The sequence below is a fragment of the Bufo bufo genome, chromosome 8 (genome assembly GCF_905171765.1).
Source record: "Bufo bufo chromosome 8, aBufBuf1.1, whole genome shotgun sequence".
NCBI lineage: Eukaryota > Metazoa > Chordata > Amphibia > Anura > Bufonidae > Bufo > Bufo bufo.
Genome location: NC_053396.1, coordinates 135,099,638 through 135,121,755, shown reverse-complemented (window position 1 = coordinate 135,121,755; position 22,118 = coordinate 135,099,638). Strand labels below are relative to the sequence as shown.

The 22,118-nt window shown below is 46.3% G+C and overlaps 1 protein-coding gene across 1 annotated transcript in view; it reads right to left on the bottom strand.

Annotated features, from left to right (window-relative positions):
- Positions 1 to 22,118, bottom strand: part of IL1RAPL2 (interleukin 1 receptor accessory protein like 2) — a 905,895-nt gene that overhangs the window by 32,258 nt on the left and 851,519 nt on the right. The gene's annotated exons all lie outside the window — the stretch shown is intronic.

Sequence of the window (22,118 nt, the reverse complement as noted above, 5' to 3'; positions counted from 1 at the left end):
AGGAAAAGAAAATACATAAACCTAAATCAGAAAATAGAACTCTTTATCTACAATTCCCTAAAGGATGACCACCATAAAGATAGAGCTACACGGCAACATCACATCTAATGAGTAAGACTAGTGATGAGTGAACTTTACCAAACTTCGACAAGAAATTCAATTTGTTACGAAGTAATTCCATTGTACGAAGTAGACGCAATCAAGTGGGAACGTTGATTGCACTTCCCCCATCATTTAACCCCTCAGATGCCGCATTCAACACTGATCATGGCATCCGAAAGTCACATTCAGCCTGTCGGGGGGTTAATCAGGGGTTAAAACAAAAAAAAAACTACATACTCAACTCATCCATTTGATCGCAGAGAGGCCATTGCAGCCATCTTGATTGAAGAAAACACGGCAATTCTCGCGTGTGGTGATGTGATGGCTGCGACGCACTCTCCACAATCAAATAGATGAGGTGATTTTTTTTTTTATATTTATGCCATTTCAGGAAAAATTGATTAGTAGCCACGAAGTTCCCAAAAATTGTGGTGAATCAAATTTTTCATGAAATTTGGATCAAATTCCACTTTGTTAAAGGGGTTATCCAATCCTATAAAAAGCCCCCCAATAAGCCGGGCCCCCCACACTGCGTCGCTCCTGGTCCCTGCACCACCACTGCTGCTTCTCCCCATGCGTGGGTGAAAACATCCAGTGTCTGGGACGAGCAGCCAATGGCAGGTGGGGACGGGGACGAGCCTTCCTAGTATCTTGGGTGACGCTAGTGTGGGGGGCCCAGCATATTGGGGGGGGGGCTTTTTATAGGATTGGATAACCCCTTTAACTTTGATTTACTCAACACTAATTAAGACTCCTCATCAACACTTTCAATGTCTTATTAGTATCAATATACTGTATAATGAAAGCATGCATATACCCATTGTGGATGTTATTAATGATAAAAGCAAATATACATTTTGCCTAAGATGATCAATTTACCACAACCTAAAAATGAGATTAAGTTCACACTGTATTTGGATTTTTTTTGGGGGCTTTACACGTGGCAGAAATTTCTTCAACTGAATATCCGTTCCATTCATTTGAATAGGGCTTACAGAAATCCATGTGCTTGCCACAAAAAAAAAACAACATTCAGGCGAGTGGAACTGTAATTTCTGCAACAAAACCTGCACCCTCATCCTAGGCAGTGATGGCCAGTTCGCATTGTTCGCCCGCGAACATATGCGTGCTGCCATCTTTTTTCACAAGTCCGGCGAGGCACAGGTAAGCCCTTACCTGTGCCTGTGCCGCGAGCCGATCTGAAAACAAATGCGGTCACCGGGAGCAGGCAGTTCCGAGAACTGCCCGATGAAGGCCCCCGGTGGCTGTTCTCGGAACTGCCTGCTCCCGCTGACCGCACTTATTTTCAGACCGGCTCGCGCACAGGCACAGGTAAGGGCTTACCTGTGCCTCGCCGAAAAAAGATGGCAGCACGCATATGTTCGCGGGCAAACAATGCGAACTAGCCATCACTGATCCTAGGCATAGCACCTTCCAATCTTGCACGAAGCAAAGTTGCGATGTTTCCCACCGAAAGTATATAAGCTGCATTCATTATTTGCCAGAGGGATCATTTACTTGTACGGAGGCAGGACACCCCATCAAAGTTTTGATGATTCAAAGGAAGCGGCAAGGTCAGGGAAAAACGACATTTCTATTTGTGCCAAAAATTTGGTAGTGATGGGAAAAAAAAGTGTACCAATAAAACAGCAAAAACCAGAGATCATTTACTATGTACCTTGAGCATCTAGTAACTGAGGCGTTAATTTATACCTGAGGAGTTAATGTATTCCGTATTATTATATATTATGCAATGATTATGCTGCTGACAATATGCCACTGATATTACGCTAAATGTAAAATAAGTACCAATCAGGGCTCATATAAACACTTCCTACAGGTACACGGAGCTGTAAGAAGTCATTTGCATCTCTCTCTGATCATGTTGACTGTGGGAGAATCTCGGAGACAGACTTGCTGAGCAGCATGCTCGTCGCTCCTTGCCAGGTGAACATGTAAATGTACTTTCTTTTTTCGGCCTCTGCTGCTAATTATGTTTTGAATCAAAACCAAGGGTGTTATTACATCTAATCTGACAAGCCACTTGGAAATGACGTGCCCTGCATCCAGACACCTGGATTTGTTACTGCATTGTTTTTGTGCAGGATCCGCTGGCTTTTAGAGAAAAAATTATTAAATGTCAGGTTCCTCCTTCTATGCAAATCCTATGTAGAAACTTCAAGTGATGCTCCAGAGGACGGCACAGATTAGTGAATTTTCTAATGGGAAAGTCTCCTACTGCAACCATTTGTTTCCAGTCTTTTTTTGTTTCAATAGTTTTTATTGAGTTTATCAATATAGAAAAATAAAAGGAACATAAAGCCTCGGGCATTCCCGATTGGCAAACAATAATGTATAACAAAGAAACGTTCTTCAATTGGAAGAAACCAGTATACATTACAGATACTATAAATGTCTGCTGTCAGCGAAAATATTATTGAGTTGAGAAAAGTGGCTACCTATGACTGATATTTGAATCCAATGGCCAATTATCCAAGCTCCAATATAACCCCCCCACCTACCAGTATGACACTTTCTGGCAAATTAGATTAGGGCCACACCATAACAAGCTTCTGCATTTCCTAAAATTGGGTACTATATGAGGAACCTGACAATGGTCTCCAATTTAAGAGGAACTTATCATATCCTTCCCCCCCCAAAGCTATAATTCTCTCATAAGAGTATGTGGTGTTAAGAATAACTATCAATTCAGAGATATCCGGAATATCTTGGGTTTTCCACTTACGCAACAGTAATAGTTTCGCTGTTACACAGAAGATACAATGTATGGCCCTCAGGGGGACAGGTAGGGCATCTATTCCAATCAGTAACAGGACCATTTGTGGTCACCCCATGAGGTACAATTTTGGCCAATAATTAGGGATGAGCGAACCCGAACTGTATAGTTCGGATTCGTACCGAATTTTGGGGTGTCTGTGACACGGACCCGAACCCGAACATTTTCATAAAAGTCCGGGTTCGAGTTTGGTGTTCGGCGCTTTCTTGGCGCTTTTTGAAAGGCTGCAAAGCAGCCAATCAACAAGCATCATACTACTTGCCCCAAGAGGCCATCACAGCCTTGCCTACTATTGGCATGGCTGTGATTGGCCAGTGCAGCATGTGACCCAGCCTCTATATAAGCTTAGGTCACGTAGCACTGCACGTCACTCTGCTGATACAAGCGTAGGGAGAGGTTGCAGCTGCGACGTTAGGGCGAGATTAGGCAGATTAACTCCTCCAAAAGACTTAATTCAGTGATCGATCTCCAGCTGTGGATCATTGAACTGCTGCTATTCAATTGCTCAGTGTTTTTAGGCTGCCCAGAGCGTTTTTCAGTCACTTTTTTCTGGGGGGATCGGCGGCCATTTTGTGGCTTGTGGTGCGCCAGCACAAGCTGCCACCAAGTACATTTAACCATCAATAGTGTGGTTATTTTTTGCTATATCCTACATCAGGGTCAAGCTGTCATCAAGTGCATTTAACCATCAATAGTGTGGTTATTTTTTGGCCATATACTACATCAGGGGCAAGCTGAGCCTGTCACCCAAGTGCATTTAACCATCAATAGTGTGGTTATTTTTTGGCCATATACTACATCAGGGGCAAGTTGAGCCTGTCACCCAGCGCCTAAAAAATAGGCCTCACATTTATATTCATCCAAATCTGTCATTACTGTTTTAGCTGGTCAAGTTATTTTTAGTGACCGTCAAAGCACAGTTTTTGTTCTGGGTTGAAAAACAATTCCCAATTTTGCAATTCTCAAAATTAGTGGTTTCTGCTGTATCAGGCCTACTTTAAATCTATCCCTAAAAGGGTAGATTAGATTCAAGGTGCTAATAGGGTCATTCTCAAGAACTTCACACACACGCTACAGTGCAGATCAAAGTCTATTTCTGTGATTAAACGTATACCTGTCACCCAGCGCCTAAAAAATAGGCCTCACATTTATATTCATCCAAATCTGTCATTACTGTTTTAGCTGGTCAAATTATTTAATGTCCAACAAAGCACAGTTTTTGTTCTGGGTTGAAAAACAATTCCCAATTTTGCAGTTCTCAAAATTAGTGGTTTCTGCTGTATCAGGCCTACTTTAAATCTATCCCTAAAAGGGTAGATTAGATTCAAGGTGCTGATAGGGTCATTCTCAAGAACTTCACACACACGCTACAGTGCAGATCCAAGTCTAATTCTGTCCGTAAACGTATACCTGTCACCCAGCGCCTAAATAATAGGCCTCAAATTTGTATTCAGCTAAATCTGTCATTACTGGTGTGCCTGTATTAGTGTAATACGGTACCTAAATAGATAGCCAGATAGTGTTAGGTGTTTGTAAAAAAAGGCCTGTTTTTGAATTCAATACATTGGCCCTAATAATATTTTTCTTATTGTAGTGAACGGTAACAATGAGGAAAACATCTAGTAAGGGACGCGGACGCGGACATGGTCGTGGTGGTGTTAGTGGACCCTCTGGTGCTGGCAGAGGAAGTGGCCGTTCTGCTACAGCCACACGTCCTAGTGTACCAACTACCTTAGGTCCCAGTAGCCGCCAGAATTTACAGGGATATTTGGTGGGGCCCAATGCCGTTCTAAGGATGGTAAGGCCTGAGCAGGTACAGGCATTAGTCAATTGGGTGGCCGACAGTGCATCCAGCACGTTCACATTATCTCCCACCCAGTCTTCTGCAGAAAGCGCACAGATGGCGCATGAAAACCAAGCCCATCAGTCTGTCACATCACCCCCATGCATATCAGGGAAACTGTCTGAGCCTCAAGTTATGCAGCAGTCTCTTATGCTGTTTGAAGACTCTGCTGGCAGGGTTTCCCAAGGGCATCCACCTAGCCCTTCCCCAGGGGTGGAAGAGATAGAATGCACTAACGCACAACCACTTATGTTTCCTGATGATGAGGACATGGGAATACCACCTCAGCACGTCTCTGATGATGACGAAACACAGGTGCCAACTGCTGCGTCTTTCTGCAGTGTGCAGACTGAACAGGAGGTCAGGGATCAAGACTGGGTGGAAGACGATTCAGGGGACGATGAGGTCCTAGACCCCACATGGAATGAAGGTCGTGCCACTGACTTTCACAGTTCGGAGGAAGAGGCAGTGGTGAGACCGAGCCAACAGCGTAGCAAAAGACAAAGAGGGAGCAGTGGGCAAAGGCAGAACACCCGCCGCCAAGAGACTCCGCCTGCTACTGACCGCCGCCATCTGGGACCGAGCACCCCAAAGGCAGCTTCAAGGAGTTCCCTGGCATGGCACTTCTTCAAACAATGTGCTGACGACAAGACCCGAGTGGTTTGCACGCTGTGCCATCAGAGCCTGAAGCGAGGCATTAACGTTCTGAACCTTAGCACAACCTGCATGACCAGGCACCTGCATGCAGAGCATGAACTGCAGTGGAGTAAACACCTTAAAAACAAGGAAGTCACTCAGGCTCCCCCTGCTACCTCTTCTGCTGCTGCCGCCTCGGCCTCTTCTGCTGCTGCCGCCGCCTCGGCCTCTTCCTCCGCCTCTGGAGGAACGTTGGCACCTGCCGCCCAGCAAACATGGGATGTACCACCAACACCACCACCTGCGTCACCAAGCATCTCAACCATGTCACACGGCAGCGTTCAGCTCTCCATCTCACAAACATTTGAGAGAAAGCGTAAATTCCCACCTAGCCACCCTCGATTCCTGGCCCTGAATGCCAGGATTTCTAAACTACTGGCCTATGAAATGCTGTCATTTAGGCTGGTGGACACAGACAGCTTCAAACAGCTCATGTCGCTTGCTGTCCCACAGTATGTTTTTCCCAGCCGGCACTACTTCTCCAGGAGAGCCGTGCCTTCCTTGCACAACCAAGTATCCGACAAAATCAAGTGTGCACTGCGCAACGCCATCTGTGGCAAGGTCCACCTAACCACAGATACGTGGACCAGTAAGCACGGCCAGGGACGCTATATCTCCCTAACTGCACACTGGGTAAATGTAGTGGCGGCTGGGCCCCAGGCGGAGAGCTGTTTGCCGCACGTCCTTCCGCCGCCAAGGATCACAGGGCAACATTCTTTGCCTCCTGTCTCCTCCTCCTCCTACTCAGCTTCCTCCTCCTCTTCTTCCACCTACTCATCCAGTCAGCCACACACCTTCACCACCAACTTCAGCACAGCCCGGGGTAAACGTCAGCAGGCCGTTCTGAAACTCATATGTTTGGGGGACAGGTCCCACACCGCACAGGAGTTGTGGCGGGGTATAGAACAACAGACCGACGAGTGGTTGCTGCCGGTGAGCCTCAAGCCCGGCCTGGTGGTGTGCGATAATGGGCGAAATCTCGTTGCAGCTCTGGGCATAGCCGGTTTGACGCACATCCCTTGCCTGGCGAATGTGCTGAATTTGGTGGTGCAGAAGTTCATTCACAACTACCCCGACATGTCAGAGCTGCTGCATAAAGTGCGGGCCGTCTGTGCGCGCTTCCGGCGTTCACATCCTGCCGCTGCTCGCCTGTCTGCGCTACAGCGTAACTTCGGCCTTCCCGCTCACCGCCTCATATGCGACGTGCCCACCAGGTGGAACTCCACCTTGCACATGCTGGACAGACTGTGCGAGCAGCAGCAGGCCATAGTGGAGTTTCAGCTGCAGCACGCACGGGTCAGTCGCACTGTGGATCAGACACACTTCACCACCAATGACTGGGCCTCCATGCGAGACCTGTGTGCCCTGTTGCGCTGTTTCGAGTACTCCACCAACATGGCCAGTGGCGATGACGCCGTTATCAGCGTTACAATACCACTTCTATGTCTCCTTGAGAAAACACTTAGGGCGATGATGGAAGAGGAGGTGGCCCAGGAGGAGGAGTAGGAGGAAGAGGGTCATTTTTAGCACTTTCAGGCCAGTCTCTTCAAAGTGACTCAGAGGGAGGTTTTTTGCAACAGCAGAGGCCAGGTACAAATGTGGCCAGACAGGGCCCACTACTGGAGGACGAGGAGGACGAGGATGAGGAGGAGGTGGAGGAGGATGAGGATGAAGCAGGTTCACGGCGGGCTGGCACCCAACGCAGCTCGGGCCCATCACTGGTGCGTGGCTGGGGGGAAACGCAGGACGATGACGATACGCCTCCCACAGAGGACAGCTTGTCCTTACCTCTGGGCAGCCTGGCACACATGAGCGACTACATGCTGCAGTGCCTGCGCAACGACAGCAGAGTTGCCCACATTTTAACGTGTGCGGACTACTGGGTTGCCACCCTGCTGGATCTACGGTACAAAGACAATGTGCCCACCTTACTTCATGCACTGGAGCGTGATAGTAAGATGCGCGAGTACAAGTGCACGTTGGTAGACGCGCTACTGAGAGCATTCCCAAATGTCACAGGGGAACAAGTGGAAGCCCAAGGCGAAGGCAGAGGAGGAGCAAGAGGTCGCCAATGCAGCTGTGTCACGGCCAGCTCCTCTGAGGGCAGGGTTAGCAAGGCAGAGATGTGGAAAAGTTTTGTCACCACGCCACAGCTAACTGCACCACCACCTGATACGGAACGTGTTAGCAGGAGGCAACATTTCAATAACATGGTGGAACAGTACCTGTGCACACCCCTCCACGTACTGACTGATGGTTCGGCCCCATTCAACTTCTGGGTCTCCAAATTGTCCACGTGGCCAGAGCTAGCCTTTTATGCCTTGGAGGTGCTGGCCTGCCCGGCGGCCAGCGTTTTGTCTGAACGTGTATTCAGCACGGCAGGGGGCGTCATTACAGGCAAACGCAGCCGCCTGTCTACAGCCAATGTGGACAAGCTGACGTTCATAAAAATGAACCAGGCATGGATCCCACAGGACCTGTCCATCCCTTGTGCAGATTAGACATTAACTACCTCCCCTTAACAATATATTATTGTACTCCAGGGCACTTCCTCATTCAATCCTATTTTTATTTTCATTTTACCATTATATTGCGGGGCAACCCAAAGTTGAATGAACCTCTCCTCTGTCTGGGTGCCGGGGCCTAAAAATATCTGACAGTGGCCTGTTCCAGTGGTGGGTCACATAAAGCCTGATTCTCTGCTATGACATGAAGACTGATTCTCTGCTGACATGAAGCCTGAATCTCTGTTATGGGACCTCTCTCCTCTGTCTGGGTGCCTGGGCCTAAATATGTGACAATGGACTGTTCCAGTGTTGGGTGACGTGAAGCCTGATTCTCTGCTATGACATGAAGACTGATTCTCTGTTGACATGAAGCCTGAATCTCTGTTATGGGACCTCTCTCCTCTGTCTGAGTGTCGGGGCCTAAAAATATCTGACAGTGGCCTGTTCCAGTGGTGGGTGACGTGAAGCCTGATTCTCTGCTATGACATGAAGACTGATTCTCTGCTGACATGAAGCCAGATTCTCTGTTACGGGACCTCTCTCCTCTGCCTGGGTGCCTGGGCCTAAATATCTGACAATGGACTGTTCCAGTGTTGGGTGACGTAAAGCCTGATTCTCTGCTAGGACATGTAGACTGATTCTCTGCTGACATGAAGCCTGAATCTCTGTTATGGGACCTCTCTCCTCTGTCTGGGTGCCGGGGCCTAAAAATATCTGACAGTGGCCTGTTCCAGTGGTGGGTCACGTGAAGCCTGATTCTCTGCTATGACATGAAGACTGATTCTCTGCTGACATGAAGCCAGATTCTCTGTTACGGGACCTCTCTCCTCTGCCTGGGTGCCTGGGCCTAAATATCTGACAATGGACTGTTCCAGTGTTGGGTGACGTAAAGCATGATTCTCTGCTAGGACATGCAGACTGATTCTCTGCTGACATGAAGCCAGATTCTCTGTTATGGGACCTCTCTCCTCTGCCTGGGTGCCTGGGCCTAAATATCTGACAATGGACTGTTCCAGTGTTGGGTGACATAAAGCATGATTCTCTACTAGGACATGCAGACTGATTCTCTGCTGACATTAAGCCAGATTCTCTGTTACGGGACCTCTCTCCTCTGCCTGGGTGCCTGGGCCTAAATATCTGACAATGGACTGTTCCAGTGTTGGGTGACGTAAAGCATGATTCTCTGCTATGACATGCAGACTGATTCTCTGCTGACATGAAGCCTGAATCTCTGTTATGGGACCTCTCTCCTCTGTCTGGGTGCCTGGGCCTAAATATCTGACAATGGACTGTTCCACAAATAATGGTAAAAGTCCAGCTCACCTGCAACTGCAGTTTAGAAGGTGCACGGAAGGGATGAGACCCCGAATGACAAACTTGAAGTAGAAGAAAATCCAGCACCTCTTATCTTTGCTTGACGGTGTTTATTCCACAATCCAAAGTTTAAGCGGTTACGGAACCCTCAAAATACAAGCCCCAATGCGGTCTACATGTTTCGAACCAGATGGTTCTTAATCATGACCTCCATAGTAAATTTCCAACACAGTATATATAAATAGACGTGAACTTAACAAATCCCTCCCCTATTAAACTAGCAGGGCGGTGCTGGTCATCCCAGGTGTTCTAATTAGAAGTGTTCATAGAAATTTACGTGCACAAAAACACATTTAAAATTAAAATCCTGAATAAGCCATCATAAACAGACATTCCATAGTGTAAGGTCCAGCAGATAATGAGGAAAAATAAAGACAGAGACAGGTAAGGGACATGAGAAAATAGTAAAAAATAAATAAGTAAATGACTCAGTATAAATACACTGAGAAATCCCAGCCTAAAAAACCGCTCTGTCTGAATACTCCTCTATATCTGCTGGCTACAATGAATCACAGTTCAATTAGGCTATATATTATATTTTTCTTCAAAGTTGCAACATGGTATAATTTGATGCTATTAGTAAATATACATGAGTTCTTTTCTCTGATTTAATCCATGGACTGTTCCAGTGTTGGGTGACGTGAAGCCTGATTCTCTGCTATGACATGCAGACTGATTCTCTGCTGACATGAAGCCTGAATCTCTGTTATGGGACCTCTCTCCTCTGTCTGGGTGCCTGGGCCTAAATATCTGACAATGGACTGTTCCAGTGTTGGGTGACGTAAAGCATGATTTTCTGCTAGGACATGCAGACTGATTCTCTGCTGACATGAAGCCAGATTCTCTGTTACGGGACCTCTCTCCTCTGCCTGGGTGCCGGGGCCTAAATATATGACAATGGACTGTTACAGTGGTGGGTGACGTGAAGCCAGATTCTCTGTTACGGGACCTCTCTCCTCTGCCTGGGTGCCTGGGTGCCTGGGCCTAAATATCTGACAATGGACTGTTCCAGTGTTGGGTGACGTAAAGCATGATTCTCTGCTATGACATGCAGACTGATTCTCTGCTGACATGAAGCCTGAATCTCTGTTATGGGACCTCTCTCCTCTGTCTGGGTGCCTGGGCCTAAATATCTGACAATGGACTGTTCCACAAATAATGGTAAAAGTCCAGCTCACCTGCAACTGCAGTTTAGAAGGTGCACGGACGGGATGAGACCCCGAATGACAAACTTGAAGTAGAAGAAAATCCAGCACCTCGTATCTTTGCTTGACGGTGTTTATTCCACAATCCAAAGTCTAAGCGGTAACGGAACCCTCAAAATACAAGCCCCAATGCGGTCTACATGTTTCGAACCAGATGGTTCTTAATCATGACCTCCATAGTAAATTTCCAACACAGTATATATAAATAGACGTGAACTTAACAAATCCCTCCCCTATTAAACTAGCAGGGCGGTGCTGGTCATCCCAGGTGTTCTAATTAGAAGTGTTCATAGAAATTTACGTGCACAAAAACACATTTAAAGTTAAAATCCTCAATAAGCCATCATAAACAGACATTCCATAGTGTAAGGTCCAGCAGATAATGAGGAAAAATAAAGACAGAGACAGGTAAGGGACATGAGAAAATAGTAAAAAATAAATAAGTAAATGACTCAGTATAAATACACTGAGAAATCCCAGCCTAAAAAACCGCTCTGTCTGAGTACTCCTCTATATCTGCTGGCTACAATGAATCACAGTTCAATTAGGCTATATATTATATTTTTCTTCAAAGTTGCAACATGGTATAATTTGATGCTATTAGTAAATATACATGAGTTCTTTTCTCTGATTTAATCCATGGACTGTTCCAGTGTTGGGTGACGTGAAGCCTGATTCTCTGCTATGACATGCAGACTAATTCTCTGCTGACATGAAGCCTGAATCTCTGTTATGGGACCTCTCTCCTCTGTCTGGGTGCCTGGGCCTAAATATCTGACAATGGACTGTTCCAGTGTTGGGTGATGTAAAGCATGATTTTCTGCTAGGACATGCAGACTGATTCTCTGCTGACATGAAGCCAGATTCTCTGTTACGGGACCTCTCTCCTCTGCCTGGGTGCCGGGGCCTAAATATATGACAATGGACTGTTACAGTGGTGGGTGACGTGAAGCCAGATTCTCTGCTATGGCATGAAGAGACTGATTCTCTGCTGACGTGAAGCCACATTCTCTGCTATGGGACCTCTCTCCAATTGATATTGGTTAATTTTTATTTATTTTATTTTTATTTTTATTCATTTCCCTATCCACAATTGTTTGCAGGGGATTTACCTACATGTTGCTGCCTTTTGCAGCCCTCTAGCTCTTTCCTGGGCTGTTTTACAGCCTTTTTAGTGCCAAAAAGTTCGGGTCCCCATTGACTTCAATGGGGTTCGGGTTCGGGACGAAGTTCGGGTCGGGTTCGGATCCCGAACCCGAACATTTCCGGGAAGTTCGGCCGAACTTCTCGAACCCAAACATCCAGGTGTTCGCTCAACTCTACCAATAATTCTTTGCAGTTTGACCAATACGATTGTATCTTAGGACATTGCCATAATATATGATATAGGGTACACCTCCCTCCGCATCCCCTCCAACATCTGTCAGAAACTGAGTTATACATAAGTGCCAGTTTATCCGGCGTATAGTACCACCTTAAAGCGGTTTTAATCGCTGATTCTACATGGGATACGCATTTCAAATATTTGTGTATCATTCTGAGGGCCTGCAGCCATTCCTTTTCAGAAATATAGCTTAGCCAATCTGTCCATTTTTACTCTGGATGGCTGCAGATCCTGCAATAAATGTCAGAGCTGGAGATATTTGAAAAACTCCCGGCTAGTGATAGAAAATTTGTCCCTGATCCACTGGAATGGCTGCAATACCCCATGTATCATCAAGTCCCCCACACTTTGTATGCCTGCTGACTCCCAATGAGACAAATCTGTTTGGGGAAGAAGTGTCCGAAGCACTGAAAAGGGGAGGGATGCGATTGTGGGGGGAGTGTCCGTGTCTGCTAAAACATGATACCTGGACCACGCTTTCAATGATGCCAACACCGTCGGGCCTAACTTTTTGGGAATGGGTATCTTCCAAAATGGCAAGCTCAACAGTCCCTCTAAGGAGTATGGAGCAGCTTGAGAAGCTTCAAGCTGGACCCAGGGCAGATCCTGGGAGGGCCGAGTCCAACCCTTTAACATGGAAACCAAGGAAGTAATATAGTACATTTTCAAATCTGGCAACGCTAGACCTCCCATGTGGCGTCCCCTTGTCATAATGTCTCGGGCTATCCTAGGGTGTTTTTTGTCCCATACATATTTAGATAAAAGAGAATGTGCTTTGGAGAAAAACTTTTCTGGGATGGAAATTGGCAGGGTGCGATACATATATAAAAACTTAGGCAGAATGAACATTTTAAATGTAGCAATCCTCCCCAACCTCGAGGTGTCATGTTTGGCAAATTCAGGCAGTTCTGGCAAATGAATAGGGAGGGCCTGTGTCTTTGATGCATTTAGATGGTAATATGAGAGGTCCCCATAGATGGAGATTTGGGCCATAACCTCCTTCAAAGACTCTATTGGGTTGGTTAGGGTCAAGCACACATCATCCGCATATAAAGATATGACATGAGAGCTCCCCCCTATATTTACCCCATCTATACGGGAGTCCTGTCTGATCGCCTGGGCCAGTGGCTCCATGGCTATTATAAATATGAGGGGTGAGAGAGGACACCCTTGTCGAGTCCCATTTGTAAGCTCAAAAACCTCCGACAAGGCTCCGTTCACATATGTTTTGGCCGTGGGGTTGCTATAAAGTGCCCTAATGGCTGTGAGCATATGCCCTGTTATCCCCATTTTATCAAGTACTGAAAAGGCAAAGGCCCAATGGAGCCTGTCGAAAGCCTTTTCCGCATCTAGTGCTAGAGCCAGTGTGGGGGTCTTATTCTTTTTAACATGGTGTAGAATACCTAGGAGGCGTCTTGTATTATAGTAAGTCTGCCGGGTTGGGACGAATCCCGCTTGGTCTACATGTATAATCGAATGGAGAATCTTAGCTAAACGGGTGGCCAGTAGTTTCGCATAAATTTTTACATCCTGGTTTAGCAGGGAAATGGGTCTAAAATTTTGGGGCCTGTCCGGTTCCTTGCCCGGTTTAGGGAGTGTTATTATTAGAGCTTGTAAATTCTCAACTGGCAGGGATCCTTGGGATATAGCTGTTTGGCAGAGATCTTTTAGATGAGGGCTGATGATTTGCTTAAACTCCTTATAATAGTGGCTAGCAAAGCCGTCAGGGCCAGGCGCCTTGTCTCTCGGGAGAGACGCAATCACCGCCTCCACTTCCTCGTTCCCAATTGGGAAGTTTAGACCCAGAAGCTGAGAACTATTCAGTGTGGGTAATTGCAAGGATAGGAGATATTGGTTGACTCGGTCATTAAGCTCACCCGGAGTAGGGTGGGTATTGCGTAAGTTATACAGGTCTTCATAATATGCCTTAAAACCATTTGCGATATCTGTTGGGGAATAGACCTTCTCCTGCGAGTGCGGGTGGAGGATGTGTGGAATTCAGTTTTTTGTACACTGGGCCTTAAATCTCGATGCCAGCAGCTTTCCCGCCTTATTATCCTGCGAATAGTAGGACGCTTTTGATTTTCTATGCATTTTCTCAAAGGAGGAAAGCATATATCCTCTCAGCTCCTGCCTGAGGCGTCTGATCTCCTCAGCCAAAAGCGGAGAAGGACTCGCCTTGTTGTTTGTTTCTACGTATTGTATTTGGGATAATATGTCCGACATTTTAGCTTCCATACGTTTTTTTCTAATTGCCCCCTGCTGCATAAAGGATCCCCTAACATATGCTTTGTGGGCGTTCCACAGGGTCACTGGGTCTGTGTGTGAGGAATTATTTAGCTGGAAGAACTCCTGCACATCTGTCTCTATTCTTGACCTATATTGGGGATCAGACAATAAGAATGGGCTACTTCTCCACATATATGTTTGGGGGGAGCTAACCGTTTCTGAGATTGACAAGGTGATAGCAGCATGGTCAGACCACTTGATAGTTTCCAGGGAGGAGGCTTGGGCGTGTGGAAGAAGTGCTCTATCCACGAGAAACATGTCTAGTCTGGAGTACACATTGTGAATTCCAGAGTGAAATGTATAGTCTCTAGCAGATGCGTGGTGTATACGCCAAACATCATAAAGTTCCTCTCTCCAGAAAGTATCAGCTAAGGAAGGGGAGGCCCTAGTTGTGGGCGAGGAGGTGTCAACTGATAGATCTGAAGTCAAAATAAAATCACCACAAACCACTAATTTTCCCTGTTGTTTTTTTCTGACCAACTTCAACACTGTGAAGAAAATGCAATTGACCTTGGTTAGGCGCATATAAAGATACTATCGTGAATAACACGTTGTTCAGGGTACAGATCAGTATGACATATCTCCCCAAAGGATCCGCATGATCTGCTATGTGCGTAAATGCAAAAGTGTTTTTTTACTGCTAACATGACCCCTCTGGATTTAGAATGGAAATGTGACAGAAATATGTGGGGAAACAGCGGATGCTTCAGTCTGGATGCGTCTCGCTAAAGCACGTGTGTCTCCTGAATTCCCAAAATATCACATTTCAATCATTTGGCTTCCTTCCACATATGTGATCTGCGCATAGGACTATTTAAGCCATTGGCATTCAGACTAGCAAAAGTTATTATTACCATTATATATCAATATAAACAACATTTGCATAGTAGTAGGTAATAAGAGAGATACTAAACACAGGCCGTCTCCCAGCGAGGACGCCCGTGTCTTCCTGGCATAGGCAGCACTAGTAGGTACAGGCATGTCATGGACTACAAACAAATGAAGCCCCCAGAAACATAGGAGGCAAGGTAGCAATAACATATCAACAAAGAACATAATAAGCCTGATAAGGCTCTGTACTAAATGTGGGGCAAATGTCCCGTCTGCAACCTAGGACAACAAAGGGGTGTTAGGGCGACAGAACCCGTACTAACGTACAGCACCTGACTGGGGAGGTACACTCGCCTTGGTTAAAGCTATACTCAGCGAACTCTTGACCAGTCTTTCCGGACTTTAGCAGGGGCCTGGCGAGTTGCCTCTTTAGTAGTGACCACAGGTATATTCCAGCTTTGTAGGAGCGCCAATCCTTCTTCCAGAGCTTTAACAGCATGGATGATTCCGCCATGATGGATCAGCAGGTGTACAAGGAAGCCCCACCTATACGGAATTTCCACGCTTCTGAGGGCCGACGTGACTGGTAAAAAGGCTCTTTTCAGTCGCAGTGTACCTGCAGATAAGTCGGCAAATAGGAGAACTTTGTGGAATGGTGCAGGGAGGCCTCCATTTTTCCTCGCAGATGTCAGCAGCTGTTCTTTGATCTTGAAGAAATGCACTCTGGCTAACACATCTCGAAATACTGATTCATCCAGATGGCGTGGACGCGGTACACGATGCGCCCTGTCAATTTCTAGATCCCTTTCATGACAGTCCGGTAACACCGCTTCCAGAAGAGACCGCACATATCGGGGATGACTCTGGAATCCCTCTCAGCTTTATATTATTGCGCCTGCTCCTATCTTCAAGGTCGGCCATTTTGGCCTTGATGTTTTCGACCTTCTAGTTCTGAGTGCGCATCTATTAGTGCATTATGTGAAGCAGCAAATTCTCCAAACTTGCTTTCTAGGTGGTCCGTCCGGGCCCCTAGATCATCAATGTCCGAGCGCAGAGGAGCTATTATGGACTTTATGTCCAGCAACATGGAACGCTGCTGTAATATGAGCATGTCTCTCATGGCTGTGTCTGTGAGGGCGGTGTTAGATACCATTAATGCTTGCAGCGCTGATTCCCCATCCTCATCTGGGGTTGCTTGGACCAGCTTAGTAGCCCCCTGTGAGGGTGTAATCGCAGCCCCCAAATTGGTCTGTGACCATGAAGTGTCCCGGTGGTCTGAGGGAGGCTCCCGCAGCGCGCTGCTGGACAAAAGAACGCGGCTCACCTGGCCCTGTGTGTCATTCAGGCCTGCGGTTTTCTCCAGTCCCCTGTTTGTGTCTATGACACCTTCCTCCAGATTCAGCTGGGAGTGGAGCTCTGAGTCGGACAACGATCTCCGCAGGTTTGTAATGGGAGAGGCCAGCGGCAGGTCTGCATTCACCGCGCGCTTTCCAGGAAGGACCGCTTCACTGCCGGCGCCATCTTGGATTCCTCCGGCTTCTCTGGAGAAGTAGAATTTCGTGAGTTTGGGCTGTTTGGCCGCTTTCTTTCTTCGGCCCGTCATGGCTAGTGAGGGTCTCCTCCTTCTGTAGATGTAGCAGGGTATCGCCGATAATCGCTGAGCTTGCTATTAGTCGCTTTATTCGGTGCTGACACAGAGCTCAGGCTCTATCCACCCATCCGCCTAGGCAGCCAGACCACGCCATTTGCTTCCAGTCTTAAATGGTGTGACTGTGCAAATAATGTTAATGAAAATCTCCTATAGTTTAGTGTCTAAGTATACTTGGACACTAGCGTTAGAGTTTTCCGGTATTGAGTTCCGTCACAGGGGCTCAATACGGGAAAAAAATGCTTCAGTTTTATCCTAATGCATTCTGAATGGAGAGCATTCCGTTCAGAATGCATCAGGATGTTTTCAGTTCAGTCCCTCTTACGGTATTTGGCTGGAGAAAATACCTTTTACATTTTCTCAGGCCAAAATTACGGAACACTTGTCAGAATGCCGGATCCGGCATTAATTTCTAGTGAAATGTATTAATGCCGGATCTGGTACCAAGTGTTCCGGAAAAACTGACCCGATTTCCCAGTCTGCGCATGCTCAGACCTTTAAAAGTGCGGAAAAAATAAATACCGGATCCGTTTTTCCGGATGACACCGGAGAGACGGATCCAGTATTTCAATGCATTTGTCAGACGACAACGGAACTGCCTCCCGGAATCCTCTAACGCAAGTGTGAAAGTACCCTAAGGTTTGTAGCACACGTGCATTTGCCGATCTGGTAGGCTGTTTCAGCCAAGAACAGCATGTCTGATCTGGCATTGCTGGATGCTGCTGGAATGCCGTCCGGCCGCATTTACTATAATGCCGGAAGTGTGGAACGGACTTAGGGTACTTTCACACTAGCTTTAAAGTTTTCCGGTATTGAGTTCCCTTCTAGGGGCTCAGTACCGGGAAAAAACTGATCAGTTTTATCCCAATGCATTCTGAATGGAAAGCAATCCGTTCAGAATGCATCAGGATGTCTTCAGTTCAGTCACTTTTAAGGTATTTTCTCCGGCCATAATTCCGGAACACTTGCTAGAATTCCGACAACAGTATTAATTCCCATTGAAATGTATTAATGACGGATCTGGTACCAAGTGTTCTGGAAAAACAGATCCGCTTCCCGGTATGCGCATACGCAGACCTTTAAAAATGCAAAAAAATAAATACTGAATCAGTTTTTCCAGATGACACCGGAGAGAAGGATCCGGTATTTCAATGCATTTGTCAGACGAATCCACATCCGGAAATAAATGCTATCCGTTTGCACATGGATTTCCAGATCCAGCAGGCAGTTCCGGCAACAAATATTCACATCATTGGTGCCGATTTCGCAATTGCGAATATATTGGAGCACTTGACTCTATCTGCATATAAAGCTATTGTAATGATCTGCCGTGCCAACCATTTTCTCCAGTCTCAGGAAACTTCTAGCAGCTTGAAAAATGTAGCCAAAGTGACCCACGGCTGTAATGCGCACGCAATACGTGCATATTACATTGCCGTTTTTCTCGAATTTGCGAATTTATGACGAATATTCATCCAAATATTCGCGAAATATCGTGAATTTTAATATTGCCCCTGCTGCTCATCACTAGTGAAGATCATATTAGAGGAGTTTTCCCATCCTATAGAGTGATGGCATATAGCTAGGATATGTCAATAGCTTTATAATCAGTGGGAGTCCAACCTCTGGGACACCCGTGATCCTGAGAACGAAGGGGTCATAGCGCTAACTTAGCGCTTCACATGGCAGGATGGGTGGAGGTCCCAGAGGTCAGGAAAACCTTTTTCAATGCAGCTTTTTCATGGTCATCATCTTGTGTATTTTCTAAAAAGGACTAATTAAAACCAAAACTTTTTCAATTCCTTCTGCAATCTGTCAAGATACTGTAATTATTATGTCCCCTTGGTATTTTATTAACACCTGTGCTCAGTTGTAGCATCATCTTTACCAGAACTCACAGTGGAGAATCATCTACCTATCATTAATCCCAGAGTAGACGACAAAACTTTTCATGCATCGCTGCTGTCAATTAAGTGATAAATGTCATTAGATTCACCTTACCAGTTACCATTCTTGTTGAAAGCAGAATATTTGTAGCCTTGTATGTGATCTGAAATAGATCTGCTACAAATTTTTAATTTTTTTCCCTCTTAAACACTTTCTATATTCTCATTATAAATAACTCTGGGACCTGCTCCCATCTCTAGAACAGGCCCCCCCAAAGTGAAGGAGAGAGCACTGCGCACATGCAGACACCCTCCACCCAGTCCCATATCGGTGAATGGAGAGGTGGTCATGCATGTGTGGGGCGCTCTATCCCTTCATCATTACGGGACTTCTGAAAATTCGGCTATTTTTGGAACTCCAATAGCAGTGAATGGAGAGCATGTCATACATGAGCGCAGTGGCGTAGCGTGGGGGGAGACATTGCCCCTGGGAGGTATGATGTCAGGGGAAGAGGCGGAGTCTCATTGTACAGGGGGCGGGGCCTAAAGATGTGTGGGAGATTCTTCAGAGCAGGATGTTGGAGAGAGGAGCAGAGGCTGCAGGTCAGTATGTGGAGGAGAATAGTGACTGGTAGGTTTACTTGGGGGGCTTTTTGCAGGGGCTGAAGGGAGGAGGAATAATCCTTGTACTGGAGACTGTATGTTAGAGGGGTCTGGAGAGAGGGGCGAGGGGGGGGGGGGGTGATAGTATTTACATGGGACTGTATGCTGGAGTGGCTGAAGGCGGGGGAGGTGATAATATTTTAAATGGGACTGTATGCTGGTGGGGCTGAAGCAGGAAGAGTGATTCATTTTACATGGGACTGTTTGCAAGAAGGGCTAGAAGGCAGGGGGAGTGATGTATCTTACATGTGACTGTATACTGGAGGGCCTGAAGGCAGGGGGAGTTTTGTATTTTACATGGACTGTATGTTAGAGGGGCTGAAGGTGGGGAGCGATGTATTTTACATGGGACTGAATGCTGGAGGGTCTGAAGGCAGGGAAGTGATTTGTCTTACATTGGATTGTATGCTTGAGGGGCTGAAGGCAGCGCGGGGTTGTATCTTACATGGGACTGTATACTGGAGGGGCTAAAGGTGGTGGGGGGGATTGTATCTTACATGGGAGTATATGCTGGAGGGGCTGAAGGCAGGGGGAGTGATGTATCTTACATGGGACTGTATGCTGGAGGGGCTGAAGGCAGGAGGAGTGATATATCTTACACAGGACTGTATGCTGGAGGAGCTAAAGACTGGGGGAAGGTTGTATCTTACATGGGACTGTATGTTGGAGGAGCTGAAGGCAGGGGGAAGGTTGTATCTTACATCGGACTGTATGCCGGAGGGGCTGAAGGGGGGGCCATAATTATTACTATAAGTGTCCATTCACATGTCCGTAGTGTATTGCGGATCCACAATACACATGGCCCGCACCCCTATAGAACTGCCTAGTCTTGTCCGTAGAGATTGAATGGGTCTGCAACCATTCCGCACAATTGCGGAACAGATGCGGACCCATTCTGCGGACGTGTGAATGTGGCCTAATACAGAGGGGGCCATAATTATTACAAGGGGGCCATTATAATATTATTAATAATAATTATACAGAGGGGCCATTATATATCATAATTATACAGTACAGGGGGCATTATACTTATGGGCACTATGGGGGAGGGGAGGTCTGTTTTTTGAGGATGATAGTAAAGTGAGGAATCTAAAAATAATTCTGTGAAACTCTGCAGAGACACGGCTGAAAGAAGGTATCATGGCGGTCTTATCTCCGAAAGAAGAAGCTGAGGAAAGTCTACATCACAGGAGATGTCCCTGGATGTAACAGGTATGGTGCTGTATTCTCCTATATATTTCATAGCAACGTAGGTTATGTCCATCCAAATAACTTCAGGTCACACTGTGTGTGTTCTGAATTCTAGGGCCTCACATCCATCTACTGCATTATCTGTACTCAGAGAGTTATCTCTGTGTTATCTGTAGTGTTACATAGGGCTGCAGGTGACATCTACTACATTATCTGTACTCAGAGAGTTATCTCTGTGTTATCTGTGGTGTTACATAGGACTGCAGGTGACATCTACTACATTATCTGTACTCAGAGAGTTATCTCTGTGTTATCTGTGGTGTTACATAGGACTGCAGGTGACATCTATTGCATTATCTGTACTCAGATAGTTATCACTGTGTTATATGTGGTGGTATGTAGGGCTGCAGGTGACATCTGCATTATTTGTAAAAATAAAAAAGGGGTGTGGTCACATGTTGGGGGGGGGGGGGGGGAAAAACGTGGCTTGCCCCGGGTGCTGGCAACCCACGCCACTGCATGAGCGGTACATTCTTCTTCACTTTGGAGGCCCTGTTCTGGAGATAGGAGATCCTAGAGATATGTCAAAAATGTCTCAGATAGGTATAACTTAAGGGTGGGTTCACACTAGCGTTGAGGATTCCGTTTTGGCTTTCCGTTATAACGGAACATAACGGAATCCATAGGATGGAATGCAAAATGGAAGCCTTTAAGAGGCATTCCGTTTTGCTCCGTCCTAATAGAAGTCTATGGGAAAACATAACGGATCTGTCTGGGTCCCGTTATGCAAGACGGAAAACAAAGTCCTGTGCAAAACTGATCCGCCCTTCCGTCTTATGGATTCCGTTATGTTCCGTTATAACCCTGTTATAACGGAAAGCCATAACGGAATCCCTAACGCTAGTGTGAACCCACCCTAAGGGCTCATTCAGACGGCCGTATGCTGTCCGCAAAAATACTGAATGCTATCCGTTTTTTAGCGGATCCGCAAAAAAAATGAAACATGTCCTATACTTGTCCGTGAAAATCAGGACATGGCCCCATTGAAGTCTATGGGTCCGCAAAAATACTGAATGCTATCCGTTTTTTTGCGGATCCGTTTTTATGCGGATCCGCAAAAAAACGGATAGCATTCAGTATTTTTGCGGACAGCATACGGCCGTCTGAATGAGCCCTAATAAGTCTGATTGAAAATTTAAAAATAAAGGTCATCAAAAACAGAAGCATTGTTTTAAAAACAACAGCAAAACGGACATTAAAGGCCATTTAAAAAATGAAGTACTCTCAGTATATATAATGCCCCCATTCATCTTGTGCCAAAAAACAACCATACTCTCCTCACCACTTGCACGTGTGGGGACACTCACTCCTCACTGCAGGCGGCAGGACCTGATGCTTCCAGTGTGATCATGTGATGTCAGAACCCTGGGAGCATCAGGTCCTGATGCTTTCAATGGGGAACGAGTGTCTCTGCGCATGCACGAGGATGAGATGAGTATTTTTACTATTTTTATTTTAATTCTTGAAACACATGTTATATTTATCAACCGCTGCTAATCACTTAGCATAGCTAAGGCCTCATGCACATCACAGAGCTGAGTACATAGAGCCAATATGTTTCAGTCAGTTGTGCAGCCATAGAGCAGTTCTCCCCAAGCCATGGCTCTTTACCTGCTGAAAAACTACAACTCCCAAAGCTGCA